Source organism: Chlorocebus sabaeus, chromosome 5 (assembly GCF_047675955.1).
Source record: "Chlorocebus sabaeus isolate Y175 chromosome 5, mChlSab1.0.hap1, whole genome shotgun sequence".
NCBI classification, from domain to species: Eukaryota; Metazoa; Chordata; class Mammalia; order Primates; family Cercopithecidae; genus Chlorocebus; species Chlorocebus sabaeus.
In genome coordinates, this window is record NC_132908.1 from 2720830 (window position 1) to 2735343 (window position 14514).

The following is a 14514-nucleotide window of genomic DNA, read 5'->3' on the forward strand; positions in this document are numbered from 1 at the left end:
ATTTGCCCGTAGCTGGGCGGGGGGTTAGAACAGGCACCTCCCCACATCTCGCCCTCAGCTTCCCCTTAACCTCCAGTGCCTTCTGGGACCCAGGTCAGCTGCTATGGACCATGTCTTCGCTCTGCTTGGAAAAGATAACCAGTCCCCTGGAGTCAAGGGGCTGTGGGGACAGGAAGTGGCCATGGAGTGCTCAAGCACCCCGAGGGTTTTTACGGCATCCTCTTCCTTCCTGTCTGCCTCACAGTCTGGGGGGCACCCTCCCCAACACCATTGGTGGGCAGAGACACCCCTGGGGGGTGCTGGACGATAAGGCAGCAGGCGGTGAGGGGGCAGCTGTGGATGGGCCGGAGGAGGAGGTGGAGAAGGTGCAGGGCAGGCAAAGAGGTGCCCTGCAGACGCGGGGTCAGGAGCAATGGGAAATGGAGAGTCTGCCCTGGATGTTCTGCTCATTAATTTGTGTTAATTAGGTGCCCTTTTAAAATGCAAACACCCCCAGGAGGGTTATTCCCTGCCCCCCCCCACCCCTTGCTCCTTCCAAGCCTGAGGATCCTGCTTGCAGAAGAGTGCATACTGTCAGGCCTTCTCACCCTCTGGGAGTCTGCAGAAGCTGTGTCTCTATGCTCCCTGCCTGAGCACTGCCCCCTCCAGCGATGCCTCCTACCCGTGCAGATCCTTCCTTCCTGAAGTAACCCTGTACTTCTCATTTAGGCAGAGTCTTCTGGCCTCTGAGTGCTTGCTCCCCTCACCCCACAATCTGGATGCCCTTCCCCCTAGTCTCTGTAAGTCCTAGTCTTCTTCTTTTTTTTTTTTTTTTTTTTTTTTTTTTTGAGACAAAGTCTCGCTGTGTCACCCAGGCTGGAGTACAGTGGCGCAATCTCAGCTCACTGAAAGCTCCGCCTCCCGGGTTCACGCCATTCTCCTGCCTCAGTCTCCCAAGTAGCTGGGACTACAGGTGCCCACCACCGCACCCGGCTAATTTTTTATATTTTTTAGTAGAGATGGGCTTTCACCATGGTCTCGATCTCCTGACCTCGGCCTCCCAAAGGGCTGGGATTACAGGCGTGAGCCATGGCGCCCAGCCAAGTCCTAGTCTTGATCTAGAGATCAAGGCCCAACTGAATGCTGCCTCCTCCAGGAAGCCTTCCTTGCTGCTTGCATTGTCTATCTTGGAAGCCGCATACTCTCTCTCAAGCTCTCTGTCCTTCTGATGGGAGCTCTGTCTACATCACCCTGGAGCCAGAATCAAGTCTTATCTTAGCACAGGAGCTCCAAGAAGGCAAAGGCTGTGTCTGGGGGGCCTGAGCTCAGGGAATGTGTGGAGAGACACAAGTGTGGCTGTGGGGGCTGATCGGAAATGGGTGATGTGGAGAGCTGAGCCTTCCAGGGTGGGCGCCTTGTGGGGGCTGGAAGCAACAGACAGGGGTGCTGGGGATGTCGGGAGCATTGTTTGGGGCCTGGGCCTGTGATTCGCTGGTAGCTAGTGGGGATGGTGAAGCTAGGACTCTAATGGGTGCCAGCCAGAGACCAGGTGGGGGTGCCACCTTGGGGCTGGGGGTGAGGACGCATCCAGGAGTCCAGACTCTGGTCATAGCTGTTGGTGAACCGACTGCAAAACTCATTGCCCAAGAGTTTTGGCAATGACCTTGGTTCCTCACCCCGCTCAGGGGCAGTCACTGCCTTCCACCTCCTGTGCAGATGGCTCGCTCAGAAGTCACCATCATCCTTGTGCTGGGAGGCTGGGGGGGATGGGGTGGGGGAGGCCGGGCCAGAGGGGCCACTCTGGTGCCCTCCTGCCCAGGAGAACTAGGAAGCCAGGAGTCCTGGCTAAGCTGCAGCCTGGGATGACCTGACCCAGCCCTGGGAGGTGACTTGAGGACAGGGAAGTGTGGTGGCTGCTGGGCTGGCCAGGCTAGCCCAGGAATGTGAGAGAGTTTCCCTGACAGAGAGTGTCCTGACCTGCAGGGAGGACCTGGCAGGTGGGGCCCCCTGGTTGGCACCTGCTATCCCTGACCCAGGACTGGGAGACAGCACAGTGGCGCACTGCCAGTTCCTCTGTCAGCAGGGGACAGGGCCCTCTGCCACCTGCACCCCCTGCCCCCAGCTCTCTATTGAGCCCGCAGACAGCCTGCTGGGGCTTCCAGGCACAGGCAGCAGCCCTGGCTCGGCCACCTTCCCACCACAAGGATGATGGTCCAGGCACTTGGAGCCTGAGTTCACATCCTGCACATACAAGGCTTCTGTCCTCACCTAGAGAATAGGGGAAGAGGCTGGAGAGAATGAAGTGGCAGGAAGCAGGGAGCCTGGCCAGAGCTGGCACACCGGAGCCCACGGAGAGGCACGGGAGGATGCCTTGCCCAGTTATGGCAGTGGGGTCCTCTGCGGCCTGTGCGCACACCTCCCACCCTGGCCTCCCCACTTTGGGCTCCCCAGTTGACACATCTAGAGCCTTCCCACCTGCTCAGGGGCAGGAGGGATGGCCTGTCCCACAGCCCTGGCCTGTCCCAGGGAGTAGGGGGCTGAGCTGAAACCTCAGGCAGTGCAGCGGGGCCTGTTGGGTGACTGCAGCTCCCGGACCCTGCACCTTTCTCACTCACCGAAACACAGCAGCAGCAGGACCGGCACCGCAGCGGGACGCCTCATGTCCTCAGGCCTGGCTGGGGCACAGGGCTGGGGTCGGCGGTGGCAGAAGTGTTGGAGCAGGAGCGAGGTGCAGGCTCCATGAAGTGGAGTTTTATGCTGGAGATGAGCACAGGCCCGGCTATGCCGCCCAACCCGTTGGCCCGGCCCGTCCAGCTCCTCTTCTCAGGAAGGAAGCGCCCAGAGCCGACTCCTCTGTGACCTGGCCCTGAACCCTGAGACCCCCGGGCAGACCCCTCAAGTCAGCGCAGCGCGGGGTGCCTTTGGCCTTGGTTCCTGGACCCTGAACACCCAGCAGACCCCAAGCTGACCGTGGTGCACGCGAAGTCCGTCTAGCTTCATTCATTATTATTATTATTATTATTATTTTAATTTTTTGAGGCGGAGTCTTGCTCTGTCGCCAAGGCTGGAGCGCAATCTCGGTTCACTGCAAGCTCTGCCTCCTGGGTTCAAGCCATTCTCCTGCCTCAGCTTCCAGAGTAGCTGGGACTAAAGTCACTAGCCAACACCCCCGGCTAATTTTTTGTATTTTAGTAGAGACGGGGTTTCACCATGTTGGCCAGGCTGGTCTCGATCTCCTGACATCGTGATCGGTCCTCAGCCTTCCAAAGTGCTGGGATTACAGGGATGAGCCACCGCGCCCGGCCTCATTCAGTATTTTATGGAGCGCCGACGGAACACAGTGGTGCTGGGCAGCGCTGGTGGGAAAGTCAGGGCCAGGGGTTTTTGTGGGGCCAAGGGCAGGGGAGGCGATGGGACATGGGGCGGGGTCCGGGGTTGGCCGCAGCGACCCTCCTCCCGGGACACCAGGCCCCAGAAGCCCCCCAGGCGCGCGCCAGCCCGGCCCAGGCGGCCGACCCTGGCCCCGGCTGCCGTCCCTCGGGTAGAATGGGTGCTTCCCGGCATCAGGCGGGGCGGAAGCGGCTCCGGGAAGGCCGGGCCGTGGTGACAGTCTCGGTGTTGCCGCCTGGCTCTGGGCGCGGCGCCGCGGCGTAAGAGGCTCGGGGAGGAAGTTATTTGGGGCACGGAGCTGACGTCAGAGCCAGAGTGGGGCCGGGCCGCGGGGTCGGGGGCACCGGGCTTCAGTTTCCCCGCCGGCGCCGGGTGTGTACTCTTGGGCGGGACGCCGGGCCTCAGTTTCCCCGGGCGGCTCCGGGCGGGGCTGGGGGTGAGGCCGGTCCCGTCTCAGCCTTGTCCGCGCGCGTAGTGGTGCTGCCCTCTGGTGGGCGCGGGGCGCGGCGCAGACTTCCAGGGGCGCGGGCGGGGCTCTCCCAGCCTCCTGGTCGCGGCTCCGGCTCCCTGAGCAGCCCTCCCTAGCCCCGCCCTCCCACCTCTCCGCCTCCACCGCCCCCTCCCACCCTCCCTGCCCCTCCCGCTCTAGTCCCTGGAGTTCCCGGGTCGGGGGTGGGAGGCGGGCTGGGCAGTCTCTGGGGGGCTGGAGGGAACGAGGGAGGGCGGAATGGGAAGAGGAGACTCCAAACGTATTCATTCATTTATTCATTCATTCAGTCAATCATTTCTGAACGGATTTGAGCCAATACTGTCCCAGGTTTGGGGAATACAGAGGTGACTCAAACAGACGTCACCTCACAGTGTGAGGGAGAGGACAGGACATCATTTAGCAGATAAATCTCTAATTATAAACCGCGACGGGCCCGGTGCAGTGGCTCACACCTGTAATCCCAGCACTTTGGGAGGCCAAGGCAGGCGGATCACCTGAGGTCAGGAGTTTGAGACCAGCCTGGCCAACATGGTGAAACCCCGTCTCTACTAAAATACAAAATTAGCCGGGCATGGTGGTGGGCGCCTGTGATCCGAGCTACTCAGGAGGCTGAGGCAGGAGAATCACTTGAACCCGGGAGGCGGAGATGGCAGGGACACAAGATTGCACCACTGTACTCCAGCCTGGGAGACAATGAGACTCCGTCTCAAAAAAAAAAAAAATTAATAATAATAATAATTATTGTTATTATAAACCACAGAAAGTGTTTCAAAGCGTCTGGGTGACCACATTTCTCCAGCACCCGATGGTCGGGTCACTGGTGGGCTCTCAGAGGCAGTCTTAGAGCCTCTCAGGTGACCACTTCCTCTTGGCACCTTTCTCTGTATTCCTTGGTGTCTGCTCCCTAACCCTCCTTTTAAGCCCATTCCTCTAAGAGTGCCTCCGCCTTAAATTCGAGCAAGTGACAAAAGTCAAGAGGACGACAGGGAAAGCTGGGCTCCTGAGGAACAAGGCACAGCCATGCCGGCGATTAGAGAATCAGGAACTCAGACTTGCCTCCATATCCCTGTGCCTGGAGTCTGTGGACCTAAGGCTGAGAACGGGCCCCTTCCTCAAGCAACCACGAAACAAATGAAGAGGGTGTTAAAATCCAGAAAGATTTTTATGGTTTTGTTTGTTTGTTTGTTTTTGAGACAGAATCTCACTCTGTTGCCCAGGCTGGAGTGCAGTGGCACAATCTCGGCTCACTGCAACCTCTGCCTCCCAGGTTCAAGCGTTCCTCCTGTCGTAGCCCCCCTAATAGCTGGGATTGCAGGCACGTGCCACCACGCCCAGCTAATTTTTGTATTTTTAGTAGAGACAGAGTTTCGCCATGTTGGCCAGGCTGGTCTCGAACTCCCGACCTCAGGTGATCCACCCGCCTCAGCCTCCCAAAGTGCTGGGATTATAGGCGTTAGCCACTGTGCCCAGCCTGTTTCCACCTTTTGGCTATTGTGAATAATGATGCTTGAACTTGGGTGTACAGATATCTCTTTAAGACACTGCTTTCAATTCTTTTGTGAATATACCCAGAAGTGGAATTGCTGGATCAAATGGTAATTCTTCATTTAATTTTTTGAGGAATAGGCAAAATGTTTCCCAAATTTTTAAGAGAAAATTAATGACTAAATATTGAAGATAATCCAACTTCTAAAAATACCCTTAATTATTATTATTATTATTTTTGGAGACACAGTCTTGCTCTCTCAGGCTGGAGTGCAGTGGTGTGATCTTGGCTCACTCCATCCTCTGTCTCCCAGGGTCAAACAATTCTCCTACCTCAGCCTCCTGAGTACCTGGGATTACAGGTGCCCACCACCACACCTAGCTAATTTTTGTAATTTTAGTAGAGCCAGGGTTTCATCATATTTCCCAGGCTGGTCTCAAACTCCTAACTTCATGTAATCTGCCTGCATTGGCCTCTCAAAGTACTGAGATTACAGGCACGAGCCACCACACCTGGCCAGCGGCCCTTAGTTATTAATATTAAAGTCCTTTTTTTTTTGAGACACAGTCTCACTCTGTTCCCCAGGCTGGAGTGCAGTGGCCGGATCTCAGCTCACTGCAAGCTCTGCCTCCTGGGTTCACGCCATTCTCCTGCCTCAGCCTTCCGAGTAGCTGGGACTATAGGCGCCCACCACCATGCCCAGCTAATTTTTTTGCATTTTTTTAGTAGAGACGGGGTTTCACCGTGTTAGCCAGGATGGTCTCCATCTCCTGACCTCGTGATCTGCCCGCCTCAGCCTCCCAAACTGCTGGGATTACAGGCATGAGCCACTGCGCCCAGCCACAGAAATACTGATAGGAAAAATTTCACCCAAGACATTCAATGAGTCAGCTGACCTCACCACATCTGTAATTGTCAAATTCCCTGCAAAAGTGTCAAGGGAAGTCAGGACTTCAACACCCACTTCAGGGACCATTTTTATTTTATTTTATTTTATTTTATTTATTTTTTGAGACAGGGTCTCACTCTACTGCTCAGGTTGGAGTGTAGTGGCGTGATCTCAGCTCACTGCAGCCCCAACCTCCTCAAGCTCAGGTGCTCCTCCCACCCCAGCCTCCCCCGTAGCTGGGACTACAGGCACGCACCACCACGCCCAGCTAATTTTTGTGTTTTTGTAGAGATGGGGTTTCACTGTTTCCCAGGCTGGTCTCAAACTCCTGAGCTCAAGTGATACACCCATCTCGGCCTCTCAAAATGTGGGGATTACAGGCATGAGCCACCGTGCCTGGCTTAATTTTAAAAATTTGTTAAAAGTAAATTTATTTTTCTTTATTTTATTTATTTATTTATGTTTATTTATTTTTTGAGTGAAAGTCTTGCTCTGTCACCCAGGCTAGAGAGCAGTGGCAAGATCTCGGCTCACTGCAACCTCTGCCTCCCGGTTTCAAGCAATTCTCCTGCCTCAGCCTCCCGAGTAGCTGGGATTACAGGTGCCCGCCACCACGCCTGGCTAATTTTTGTATTTTTAGTAGAGATGGGGTTTCACCATGTTGCCCAGTCTGGTCTCGAGCTCCTGACCTTGTGATCTGCCCACCTCGGCCTCCCAAAGTGCTGGGATTACAGGCGTGAGCCATCACACCCGGCTTATTTTTATTTAAAAATTTGGCCGGGCGCGGTGGCTCAAGCCTGTAATCCCAGCACTTTGGGAGGCCGAGACGGGCGGATCACGAGGTCAGGAGATCGAGACCATCCTGGCTAACACAGTGAAACCCCGTCTCTACTAAAAATACAAGAAAAAATTAGCCGGGCGTGGTGGCAGGCGCCTGTAGTCCCAGCTACTCGGGAGGCTGAGGCAGGAGAATGGCGTAAACCCGGGAGGCGGAGCTTGCAGTGAGCCGAGATCGCGCCACTGCACTCCAGCCTGGGGCACAGAGCAAGACTCCGTCTCAAAAAAAAAAAAAAAAAAAAAAAAAAAAAAAAAAATTTATGCCTGACTCTGACTCAAATGAGAGATGAAACAGTCAATTTATCGATTTTTAAAAACCACTTGGAAAATTAAAGCTAACCAGTCTAATCCCTGACACTTATTTCTCCAGGAGAGACCCAGGCTGACTGAAAGACTGTCCTGCCTATTTCCCACGCTGCCCGTGATAGGCCTCAGGCTGTTCTGCTCCTCCCCGTTGTCTGCTGTTCTGTGTTGCCACAGAGCCTTTACTCCAGGCTGACATCCAACTGAGCACAAGCCTCAGAAAGGAGGCTAGGCCGGGCACGGCGGCTCACACCTGTAATCCCAGCTCTTTGGGTGGCCGAGGCAGGCAGATCTCTTCAGGCCAGGAGTTCAAGACCAGCCTGGCCAATATGGCAAAACCCTGTTTCTACTAAAAATACAAAACTTAGCTGGGCGTGGTGGCAGGCGCTTGTAGTCCCAGCTATTCAGGAGGCTGAGGTGGGAAAATCACTTGAACCCGGGAGGCAGAGGTTGCAATGAGCTGAGATCATGCCACTGCACTCTAGCCTGGGCAACAGAGCAAGACTCTATCTCAAACAGCAGCAGCAGCAACAACAACAACAACAAAAACCAACCTGGGAAAGCAATGTTAATACTGAACACAGGCTACGCACGGTGGCTCACGCCTGTAATCCCAGCACTTCGAGAGGCCGAGGCGGGTGGATCATGAGGTCAGGAGATCAAGAACATCCTGGTTAATATGGTGAAACCGCGTCTCTACTAAAAAATATAAAAAATTGGCCGGGCGCGGTGGCTCAAGCCTGTAATCCCAGCACTTTGGGAGGCCGAGACGGGCGGATCACAAGGTCAGGAGATCGAGATCATCCTGGCGAACATGGTGAAACCCCGTCTCCACTAAAAAAAATACAAAAAACTAGCCAGGCGAGGTGGCGGGTGCCTGTGGTCCCAGCTACTGGGGAGGCTGAGGCAGGAGAATGGCGTAAACCCGGGAGGCGGAGCTTGCAGTGAGCTGAGATCCGGCCACTGCACTCCAGCCTGGGCGACAGAGCGAGACTCCGTCTCAAAAAAAAAAAAAAAAAAAAAAACACAAAAAATTAGCTGAGCATGGTGGAGGGCGCCTATAGTCCCAGCTACAAAGGAGGCTGAGGCAGGAGAATGGCGTGAACTGGGAGGCGGAGCCTGCAATGAGCCGAGATCATGCCACTGCACTCCAGCCTGGGCAACAGAGCGAGACTCCGTCTCAAAAAAAAAAAAAAAAAAAAACAAAAAACTGAACATACTATAACTTAAAGAAACAAAACAAAACAAAAAACAAAAAAAACCACCAGGCGTCGTGACTCATGCCTGTAATCCCAGCACTTTTGGAGGCTGAGGCAGTGGATCGGCTGGGGTCAGGAGTTCGAGACCAGCCTGAGCAACATGGTGAAACTCTGTCTCTACTAAAAATGCAAAAATTAGCCAGGCATGGTGGTGGGCACCTGGAATCCCAATTACTCAGGAGGCTGAGGCAGGAGAATTGCTTGAACGTGGGAGGCGGAGGTTGCAGTGAGCTGAGATTGTGCCATTGCACTCCAGCCTGGGTGACAGAGTGAGACTCCATTAAAAAAAAAAAAAAAAAAGAATGAGGGAAACTATGCAATGATTAAAAAACAACTCCCCAAGAAGACCTAAGAATCATGAGTTGGTATGCACCTAACATCATAACCTCAAAGATATAAAGAAAAAATGGGCACATTTACAAATAAAAATTGACAAAGTAACCCCCATAATCATAGTGGGAGATTTAACAACTCTATAACAATTTTTTTTTTTTTTTTTTGAGAAGAAGTCTCACTCTGTTGCCCAGGCTGGAGTGCAGTGGCACGATCTCAGCTCACTGCAAGCTCTGCCTCCTGGGTTCACACCATTCTCCTGCCTCAGTCTCCAGAGTAGTTGGGACAGGCACACACCACCACGCCCAGCTAATTTTTGTATTTTTAGTGGAGATGGGGTTTCACCATGTTGCCCAGGTTGGTCTTGAACTCCTGACCTCAGCTGATCCACCAGCCTCGGCTTCCCAAAGTGCTAGGATTGCAGGCGTGAACCACCGCGCCGGCATCTACCTTTTTTTTTTTTTTTTTTTTAATGTATTTAATTGTAGGCTTATAAAATTCATTTTTTAACAAAGACGTCAAAAAATATATTTAACATCCAGCTTGCAAAATGTCTGAAAATTTAACCATGCGCTCTAGCGAATCCAGCACTGTCTTCAGATGCGGTTTTTGACGGTGCTCATTTTACTTCGTCATGTTTAGGTCTTTTAGTGGTCGGGACACGCAAAGCCAGGAAGAGGAAAGAGGCCAACGGGAGAAGAAAGCCGGGCTCCAGTCTCTCACGCGGCCACCGGGGGGCGACAGACACAGGTTAATGAGCAGTTGGGGACCCGAGGCGCCCGGGCTCGGCCGCTAGGCCTCTTCTCCTCCCACAAGGAGGACTGACACGCTTTTCCCGATATTTTGGGCGTGGCCCGGCACAGGCGCGGCGGCAGGGGTCTGGGGCTCCGAGGGGCCGCGCCCCGCCCGGACTTAGGTCCCTGGTGTTGACTACCAACGCTGTCCATCCGCAGTGCTCCAAGTGGCCCCGGACACCGCGCAGGCTCACTCTGGCGACCGCCATAACCCCTGCCCGGCAGCCTCTGCGGCCGGAAGTTGGCTCGGCCGGTCTTCCGGGCATCCCTCGGGCAGTTAACTGCATTTCTGCTGGCTGGGTATCCGCGGCAAGTTGAGATCATTAGTTGGCTGGAGTTAATTAACCACCGGACAATTAGCTTATATTTTTCCTGATCCTAAGATCAGCTGGATTGGTGAGGAGGAACTAGAGACAACAGCTTCCTTCTGAGTCACCTTGAGGCAGCAGCCCCTGGGGAAATGCAGGGAAGGAGACTACGCAGGCTTCCTGGAGGGGTTGGCCCCAGGGCATGCCCTGCTTGGGCAGAAAAGCTGGAGTTTAGATGAAGAAGCCTGTATTCTCTAGACCTCCTGCCAACTCTTTGCCTGACCTTGGACAAAACATTTAACTCTCTGCTGGGCCTTGGTTTCTTTAGCAAACACTGACGCCTGCCTCTCTGGCCCCCCCCCCCGCCCCCCCATCCCCTGTTTTTTAAATGTTTATTTATTATTATTATTTTTTGAGAGTCTCACTCTGTCGCCAAGGTTGGAGTGCCGTGGGGCGATCTCAACTCCCTGCATTCCCCTTTCTTGTTGGCAGATATTGCCCACCTCTTCAGGGAAATTTACTCCAGTGCTTCATCCTACCTGATTGGACACAACCGACCATGTTGGTCCTGGTCCCCTTATCAAATGCTGGCTCCTGGAAATAGCATTAAAGCAAGCAACTGATAAGACAAAAGTGGGCTGTTGCTTATCATGCTAAGGGGAAGCACGTCTTGAAAGAGTCGTTGTAGAGTGGAGGTGGGAGGGCAAAGTTGAGATATTGAGGTTTTGGGGTTTGGTTTAAGGCAGGTCCTTTGATGTCGGACTTAATCAGGGTTGGGTAAGGATCATGTTATAATAGTTTTAGGATTGTTGCTCACAGTAGTTTAGTATTGGTGGTCACAGAGAAGTGAAGACTTCAAAGACTCTTGGAGCTTTCTTTGATGCTACCTGTTGAAGAGCTGTGTGGTTTTATTAATAAATGGATTTTCGGCCGGGCGCGGTGGCTCAAGACTGTAATCCCAGCACTTTGGGAGGCCGAGACGGGCGCATCACGAGGTCAGGAGATCGAGACCATCCTGGCTAACACGTTGAAACCCCATCTCTACTAAAAAGTACAAAAAACTAGCCAGGCGTGGTGGCGGGCGCCTGTAGTCCCAGCTACTCGGGAGGCTGAGGCAGGAGAATGGCGTAAACCCGGGAGGCGGAGCTTGCAGTGAGCTGAGATCCGGCCACTGCACTCCAGCCTGGGTGACAGAGCCAGACTCCATCTCAAAAAAAAAAAAAAGACTGTGACCCTTCATCCTCACCCACCCCAACCCCCAGCCACCCCCCACGCCTCTTGCCTGCTTTGGTTTCCCCCATTGACTTCATCAACTATTGGACTAAATAATTACAATGAAAAAAATTTTATAGAGAAGGGATCTCACTATGTCGTCCAGGCTGGTCTTAAACTCCTGGGCTCAGGTGATCCTCCTGCCTTGGCCTCCCAAAGTGTTGGGATTATAGGGGTGAGCCACTGCCAGACCTAAATGATTTTAAAAATTTTATCTTTATTGATTTGGAGGATACTAGACCGGGCACAGTGGCTCACACCAGCACTTTGGGAGGCTGAGGCAGGTGGATCACCTGAAGTCAAGAGTTCCAGACCAGCCTGGCCAACATGGCGAAACCCTGTCTCCACTAAAAATACAAAAATTAGGCAGGTGTGATGGCACACGACTGTAGTCTCAACTACTTGGGAGGCGAAAGCCCAAGAATTGCTTGAGCCCAGGAGGTCGAGGTTGCAATGAACTGAGATCATGCTGCTGTACCCCAGCGTGGGTGATAGAGTGAGACTCTGTCTCAGGAAAAAAAAAAAAAAAAAATTAGAGGGTACAAGCACATTTTTGTTACCTGGATATATTGTGTGGTGGTGAAGTCTGGGCTTTTAGTGTCTATCACCCAAATCATGAACACTGAATCCAATAGCCAATTTCTCCTCCCTTGTCCCATCCCACCCTCCCAGTCTCCAATGTCTGTTATTCCACTCTGTGGCCATGGATGCATATTGCTTTGCTTCCACTTATTTTATTTTATTTTATTTATTTATTTTTTGGTGACAGTATCACTCTGTCGCCCAGGCTGCAGTGCAGTGCTGCGATCTCGGCTCACTGCAAGCTCCACCTCCCAGGTTCACGCCATTCTCTTGCCTCAGCCTCCCAAGTAGCTGGGACTACAGGCGCCTGCCACCACGCCCGGCTAATTTTTTTGTATTTTTAGTAGAAACAGGGTTTCACCATGTTAGCCAAGATGGTCTCGATCTCCTTCTGACCACGTGATCTGCCCACCTCGGCCTCCCAAAGTGCTGGGATTACAGGCTTGAGCCACTGAGCCCGGCCGCTTTGCTCCCACTTATAAATGAGAACATGCGGCCGGGCGCGGTGGCTCACGCCTGTAATCCCAGCACTTTGGGAGGCCGAGGCGGGCGGATCACAAGGTCAGGAGATCGAGATCATGGTGAAACCCCGTCTCTACTAAAAATAGAAAAAATTAGCCGGGCGCAGTGGCGGGCGCCTGTAGTCCCAGCTACTGGGGAGGCTGAGGTAGGAGAATGGCGTGAACCCGGGAGGCGGAGCTTGCAGTGAGCCGAGATTGCGCCACTGCACTCCAGCCTGGTCGACAGAGCGAGACTCCGTCTCAAAAAAAAAAATAAAAAAAAAATAAATGAGAACATGCTTAAGACGCTGAGGCCGGTAGATCACCTGAGGTCAGGAGTTCGAGACCAGCCTGACCAATATGGTGAAACCCCATCTCTACTAAAAATATAAAAAATAGCTGGTCGTGGTGGTGTGCACCTGTAATCGCAGCTACTCAGGAGGCTGAGGCAGGAGAATCATTTGAACCTGGGAGGCAGAAGTTGCAGTGAGCCCAGATTGTGCCACTGCACTCCAGCCTGGGCAACAGAACAAGACTCTGTCTCAAAAAAAAAAAAAAAAAAAAGAAGGCTGGATGCAGTGGCTCATGCCTGTAATCCTAGTCCTTTGAGAGGCCAAGTCTGGTGGATCATGAGGTCAAGAGATTGAGACCATCCTGACAAACATGCTGAAACCCTGCCTCGACTACAAATACAGAAATTAGCTGGGTGTGGTGGCACATCCCAGCTACTTGGGAGGCTGAGGCAGGAGAATCACTTGAACTCGGGAGGTAGAGGTTGCAGTGAGCCGAGATTGCACCATTACACTCCAGGCAGCAAGACTCCATCTCAATAAATAAATAAATAAATAAATAAATAAATGCAATATTTGTCTTTCTTTGTTTGACTTGTTCCGTTTCAGATAATGGCCTCCAGTTCCATCCACGTTGCTGCAAAAGACATGGTTTTGTGTTCTTTTTTATGGCTTTGTAGTATTCCACTGTGTATATATTCACCACATTTTCTTTATCCATCATCTGTTGACGGACACTTAGGTTGATTTCATGGCTTTGCTGTTGTGAACAGTGTTGCTGTGATGAACACACGAGTGCAGGTGTCTCTTTGATTTAATGACTTATTTTCCTTTGGGTGGATGTCCAGTTGTGGGATTGCTGGGCGAATGGTAGTTCTAGTTTTAGTTCTTTGAGAAATCTCTATCCTGTTTTCCATAGAACTAAATGATTTACCTATTGTTTAAAATTCTCTGTTTCATCTGATGTCCATAGCTTTTGGTTTGCTCATTGCTGTGTCTTCAGCACTTAAGACAGGCGGTGATCAGCATATGCTTGTTGATTGAGTTAATGAAGACAAGGAGAGTGTCTTATTGTCCTTGACAACTCCAGCACGTGGTGGGCTCCATAGCCTTTGGTGCGACAATGAATGGATAGCCCTGTTCAAAGTAGCTCCCGGGACTCCTAGGCCCACATCTGAGATGCCACCATTGGCGAGTCACTTATTTTGCCAGTGGAAGCTGCTGTTAGCACGGAAATGCCCCAGTGGCCCTGTCAGTCGTCACCGCCCCAGTGCACATGGATCAGAGACCCTGAGGCCAGGCTGGCAGGGAGCGGAGGGTGGGTGGCAGGGGCGTGCAGCTCATCCGGCGCTTGTACAGGCAGGGATGCCGGCCAGCACGTGGGTCTAGCATTGGCAGGCACTCAATAAATATTTTGCTGAGTGAACGTTGAATCATGCCAGGGTTTCCACCCCGTGGCCTTTCAGAGACTCCACCCTCTATACCCTGGGAATTGGGGAACTGCTGTCTGGGGCCCTTCCCCAGGACTTGTGCCAGGAAGTCTTCACTCAGCTCCTCAGGGCTTCCCCCAGCTCCTACCGGGCCCTTCTCCTCGAGGCCCTCTTCCTGGCCACGCTGTCTCAGGGACAGTGGCATCTTGGACAGAGCCCATGGCTACCCCTGGGTCTCCAGGGCTGTGAGCCAGCTCTTCAGAAAGGCAGAAAAGCCAGGCGCGGTGGCTCACGCCTGTAATCCCAGCACTTTGGGAGGCCGAGACGGGCAGATCACAAGGTCAGGAGATCGAGACCATCCTGGCTAACACA